We start from the raw sequence: 6022 nt of genomic DNA, 5'->3' as shown, positions 1-6022 counted from the left end.
TAAAATCACTTGAAGCTCAAAAGGCCAGGAGCAACTTGGCCTGGAATGTTTGAGTGTTCTGCAGAAAAAGAAGGTATCTCAGCACAAACCATCACTTTATTGTATCAATTACATCATGACAATGTAAAATTTACCTTATCCTGCTAAAAGGCCCAGTTTATTTTAATTGTAACTATGTGCTATTTTTCCCTTCTCTAATCATAATCTGCAACCTAGGCAAAAGACTACTTTGGTAAGCAATCTCAACTATAAACAACCTAAGCAAACAGACAACAGCCCAGCCCACCTTGAGGGCAGGGCCGGTGGTCTTACAAGTCTGCCCTCCTAACCCTTTACTCTCATTCCTGAAAATCCTCAACCGCGCATAAAACCCCTAGACAATGAGTCAACCCCGAACTCTCTTGTCCCTTCCAGGCGTGAGTCAGGAGCTCTGTCCTCTCACTTTATCTCTAAATAAAAGCCTGTACCTTGCTCTCCTACCTTGGGTGTTTGTGAAGCTCATTCTTCTGCTTCGTGAACAAGAACCCCGGCATCAAAAGTACCATAAACTGGGTGGCCTAACCAACAGAAATCCATTTCTCACAGTTCTGGGGGATGGGAAATCCAAGATCAAGGCACCAGCAGATTTGGTGTCTGGTAGAGAGCCCACTTGCTGATTCATAGATGCCATCTTCTCATTGCACCCTCACATGGCAGAAAGATGGTGAGAGCTCTCTGGGGTCCCTTTTATAAGGGCACAAACACCATGAGGGCTCTATCTTTGTGACCTAATCACCTCCCAAGGGTCCCACCTCCTAATACCATCACACTGGGGGTTAGGATTTAACATAGGAATTTTGACAGGACTCAAACATTCAGTCCATTTCTCATGCTAAAGGGGAAATCAGGTAGCAAATGGAATTAAGGTTGCTAATCAGCCAGCTTTAAAATAGGGAGATAATCCTGGTTTATCTGGGCGGGTAATGTAATCACAGGGACACAATGTTCTCAAAAGTACAAGAGGGAGACAGAAGAGGGAATCAGAGAGGTGGCAGCATGAAAAGGACTCAACCCAATGTTACTGGCTTTGAAGATGGACAAAGTAGCCCTGAACCAAGAGAAGCGGGCAGCTTCTAGAAGTTGCAAAAGGAAAGGAAACAGATTCTGCCCTGGAGCCTCTAGGAACAAATGCACTTTGATCTTAGCTCATTTAGACTCTTGTCAGTCTTCTGATCTACAAGATAATACACTTGTGTTGTTTAAACCATTAAGTTGATTTTAATGTCTCTGACTGCAACAGAAAACCAATACAAATGCTACATTATGTAAAATATCAAAGTACAGAATAATGCAGAGAGTGTGCTACCACTTGTGTGGAAAAACAAAAGGATATGTACCTTTGTGTATATGTTCATCCACATGTGCACCAGTAGTTCTCAACCGTGGCTGTATATTAGAGGGATCTGGAAAGCTTAAAAAACAAATCCCAACATGCAGGCTGCAGATCCTCAAATCAGAACCTCTGCGGGTGGGTGGAGAGTGGAGTAGATGAGAAGAACCAGACATTAGTGCCTTTTGCAGCTTCCCAGGTTCAGCCAGGTGGAAACCTTTGAGGCAGACTGTCTCTGAAAGGCGAGGCAAGGGGAACATGGTGACTGCAAGACCAAGGAGGGAAAGGAGGAATTTGCTTTATTTTTTTTTTTTAACTTTTGCACTTCACTTTATACCTTAAAAAAGCCCTTTAATGTGGCAAATTTCAGAATATAGTAGAAGGAACAGTATAATGAACCCTCAATGTATTCCATCACCTAACCTCAACAATTACTAACATTTCTGTACCCTTTTAATTTTGTAGCATGTGCATATGTTATATACTAAGATAAATAAAATTATGAAAATAAAATACACATGCCCAAGCTGTACTACAGAATTAAGGAGACAAAACCTTAGGGACAGGTCCCAGGAAACTGCATTTTAACAAGCTACTGGGGGGCCCTCCAGGTTGGGGGCAGCACTGGGTTCTCTCTGCCTGAGACTGGCCCTCGCTGGTTGCACTGGTTGCACTTTTTTTCTCACCTCCTAGCACTCTTATTGGTAGTGCATCGAGGACCCACTGGTTGTGAATGTTTTGAAGGCCTCCTTGAACTATTTCCATTCTTAGCTCATGTGACCTCTCTCTTAATAAATTCCAGAAGGTTCACTATTGCTGCTTAAGAAGGCTTGGGAGTCCTCCACAGCCTTCTACAGGTTTTCTTTACTCTTCAGGACGCTTTCTTGGGCCTCTGTGGCTTATAAAATAGCACAGTGAAAGTGGCTTTCACAGACAAAAGGGAGACCCTGATCCTGGTAGTATGCCTTCTCTCTCAAGAGGGCTTTTAACACAACCCAAGAAAGAGGAAAGGGAGAGGAATGTCAGCACAGTAGGCTGCAGCTCTTCTTCAAGTTTCATAGATACCAGCTTGGGAGACAAACACATAGGGTTCTAGGTGAGACCCATGGAAATTGCCAGGTTCCTCAAGCCTTGTCTCTCACAGAAGCAGCCCGGGTAAGGAGCTCAGCTTTTGGGGAGGTAAAATAAAACAGCTGAGAGAGCCAAACTCAAACACTCTTGGGAGCCAAAGTAAGGATGGGATGACTTGCTTTTCTGTATTCTGGAGGAGACTGAGTCTTGAGAGATGGGTAGTTCAAAAGGAGGGTGCATTAGGAGAGGGAACAGCAGTCCTCAGGGGCAAAACAGCGTAATAGCACAGAGGTGGACACGTGCAAAGTCTGGAAGGAAGAGTACAGCAGTGGTACTGGAAACCACAGACTGTTTGTGCCTGCAAAGGTCTTTTCAAAGTTCATCCACTCCCTACCTCACCCGATCCTCAATACAACCCCTGTGACATACGGAGCCATTGTCATTGAACTTGTTTCACAGAAAACAAAAACTACCACCATCTAGGATTTGGAGTGGTTAGGTCACCCAGGCAAAGCTGTGAGACAAGTACGTGGCTGAGCTGGGATTCTGACCTGAGGTTTCTGTCTCCTAGCATTCTTTTGGGGCCCAGGGTAATGCTGTGGTGTGAGGTTGAACTTAGACAACAGGGAGCCACATTTCTAAGGATTTTAGAGGAGGCATGATAATCACAGGTGTGCTGGGCCTCGGGCATGTGCACTGGCTGGTAGAGGAATGTGAGCACCCCCACGCAGCTACATGGCTCTGAGCAGGAAGCAGGGGTGATTTACAGGGAACGCTGACAGGGTGGAAAGGGATAATGGCTGAGGGCCTGTGGGGAAGAATGGTGCTCATTCTTTTCACTTAGTAACTTTTCAGAAAGCACCTCCTTTGTACCAAGTGTTGTGCTAGGCATTGGGGCTGCAATGCTGAACATGGCAACAGGGTCCCTGCCCTCACAGGGCTGGCATTTCAGGGAATAACAGATAATAAAGAGCAAATGAACATGTGAAAGAACTTCAAATTGTGATTAAGCATATGATCTTCAGGAATCTATGAGGACATTGCCCAGCTTCATGGGTCTCAAGGGTGGCTTCTCCTGTCTGCCCTGAAACTCCTGAGTGTAATGCACTCTGTGTTCAGGGTCCTGGGTCATTCAGGGGAGGGAGGCATCCTTCCTCCCCCTTGGAGTGATCTGGGAGCGGCTTCACGGAAGGGGAAGCATTGAGGTTGGACATGGACATGCATTCGTTCAACAAATACCTAACAAGCACTTATTGAGTACCAAGCTGTGTGCTAGGTATTAGGGCTAATCTGTGAGCAAATCCATGTACCACCACAGAGCTACTGAATGGATTGATGATAAGCAAGATAGACAAGTAAAATAGTATTTCAGAAAAACGCTCTGGAGAAAAATTTAATGGGGAAGGGGATACAGACCATGGGGATGGATATTGTTGTAGCCTTAGTGTGGCTAGAGGAGACTGCAGCACACATTTGAGTACAGATCTGAAGGAGGTGAGAGTGAGCCATGTAAAATATGTGGGATGGGTATTCCAGGTAGAGGAACCTACAGTGCAAAGGTCCTTAGGCAGGAGCTTTCCTGGGTGTTTTCAGATGAGCAACCAGGCCAGTGTGATTGGAGCAGAGACAGCAAAGGGTGGAATTGTAGAAAGTGGGGTCAGAGATGAGTGGGAGGAGGTGTTGGATGGATGGATGGGGCATTGCAGGGAATCGCAGGCCACTCTAGGTTTTACTCTGAGAAGGGAAGCCACTGCCTTGAAGGTCAGTTGCTCAAGGCAGGGGTCTGTGGTGGCTTTTCTCTGCATCCCCCTCAGCATCTAGCACAGGGCTTTCACTTAGAAAATGTCAAGTTGCTGTTTTTAAAGAAAAGTATGTCAACAGAGGGCATGTGCATAGCCTGCGGGGAACAGTTGATAGGAGACCACTTTGGTCTCTCTTATGCAGAGAGAATACTCAGGTGGGGATAAGGTGGGGAATGTAGGGCCAGGTGTACAAATGTGGACAGGAAACAGGGGGATCACTGGGTCTTTGGAGCAGGGGATGGCCTAAGGTGACTGACTGGCAGGAGGGCTGGAGAAGAGACAGAGGCTGGAGGCTAGTGCGGCTGGGACAGGCAGTGGTTTGTGGGTAGACAGAAGCAAGAAATAGGCAAGAAGTCTCAGTGGGGAAGCTGGCCAGCACTTGGACAAGGGTGAGAGAGCAGTTAGACTGTTGGCTGTTTGCCTGGACCAGGGGGCCAGCGAGCAGAATTGGAGAAGACTAGAGAGCTATAACTGCCTTGTGTTTTATTTTCCTGCTGCTTTTGTTATTCTCACCTGAAAGGTGGGCAGCGTGTCTTACTCATCCTTGTGTCACCCAGCTTCCACTGCTGGAAGGGCGCAGGGCAGGTGCTCAGGCAGTGCTTGCATTATTTTCAATCAGCTGGATCTGAGACATAGATGTGCCATCTTTAGTACTAGAATCATCCTTTCCCTCCACATGCTGGTTCAGCTCTTCCACTCCTTAGGCAAGATGCTATTCCTGGGCCTCATGAGCAAGAGGACCTATGCTTATCAAGCCATGGTGCTGATCATGAAAGGCTGAATAGTCAGAGACTGTGTCAAGTTCAGGGTTAGCCAGGCATTTCTCTGGTGCACAAAGAAGGAAGTTGCTCTGGAGTGGGAGACGTAGCTGGTGCCAACAAATGCAAACTGGCACCTGCTTCATGTCTCCTGAAGCAGCTGCTATAGGACCCTCCCTGTATACTGCAGGCATCAATACATGCCTATAGGGTGGGGGGGCGAAGAGCAAGGGAACTACACTGAAGATTCGACACTCACCCAAACATTTCTTGGGAGTCTACAGTGTCAGTGGACATGGGCCTTTGGAGCAATTTCATCTACTCTATTTTCAGAGGTCAGCTTCAAGGTCATTTCCCCCCCAGAAGCCCCTGGACACCCTTCATCTGATTCAGAGTTGTCCTAGCACTCTGTACTTCCCTTAAGACTAGCATTTATAAAATGGCATTTATAGTCTGTTTTCTAGTCTGCATGTTTTCCTCAACTTGGAAGCCCTCTGAAAGCAGAAACAGATTTTTGTCCTCATCACTTAGCACAGAGCCTTGTACAACACAGGGTTCACTTAATTAACAATCGTTGAATTAACTAAGACAGTGGTATAGTGCTAAATATGAACGGAGTGGAACCCCAGGATTTCAGGAGGTTTCTCTGGGTTTGAACTCACGTTGGAAGAGAAAGTGGTCAGTTCATCTGATGAAGATGAGAGAATTCCAGATAGTGAACAGGTGTGTTAAAGATGGGAAGGCACGTTGAAGAAAGGTATTAAGTTTTTTGTAGTTGGAGCACATCAATGTATCTGGGGATCTAGGGCAACAGTGTAACTGAGGTCAAGTCCGTAAACTGTAGGTAATGGCAACCCTGGCCACAGGGCAAAGGTGCCGACCTCCATAACCCCTGGGGAAGAGCCAGTGGCCCCACTGACTGGGCCTCGCACCTCGCCCCAGCCACAGCACGTGCCACCCACCGGCCGCGAACCCCAGCCTGACAAAGGCCCGAGGGACCTCCCCGGGCGCCCAGAGAGGGG

The 6022-nt window shown here is 47.0% G+C and overlaps 1 long non-coding RNA gene across 1 annotated transcript; it reads right to left on the bottom strand.

The window, feature by feature from the left end:
* Nucleotides 1-1229: 1229 nt before the first annotated feature.
* LOC118913414 (uncharacterized) lies at nt 1230-5904 on the bottom strand. The gene is made up of 2 exons (XR_005025200.2): nt 5663-5904; nt 1230-1604 (listed from the first exon to the last, which is right to left on the bottom strand). It is a non-coding gene; the product is annotated as an uncharacterized LOC118913414 (long non-coding RNA).
* Between the last annotated feature and the right edge of the window lie 118 nt (nt 5905-6022).

This window comes from Manis pentadactyla, chromosome 10, assembly GCF_030020395.1.
Source record: "Manis pentadactyla isolate mManPen7 chromosome 10, mManPen7.hap1, whole genome shotgun sequence".
NCBI lineage: Eukaryota > Metazoa > Chordata > Mammalia > Pholidota > Manidae > Manis > Manis pentadactyla.
The sequence above is the reverse complement of the archived record's forward strand: the minus strand, read 5'-3'. Positions and strand labels throughout refer to the sequence as shown.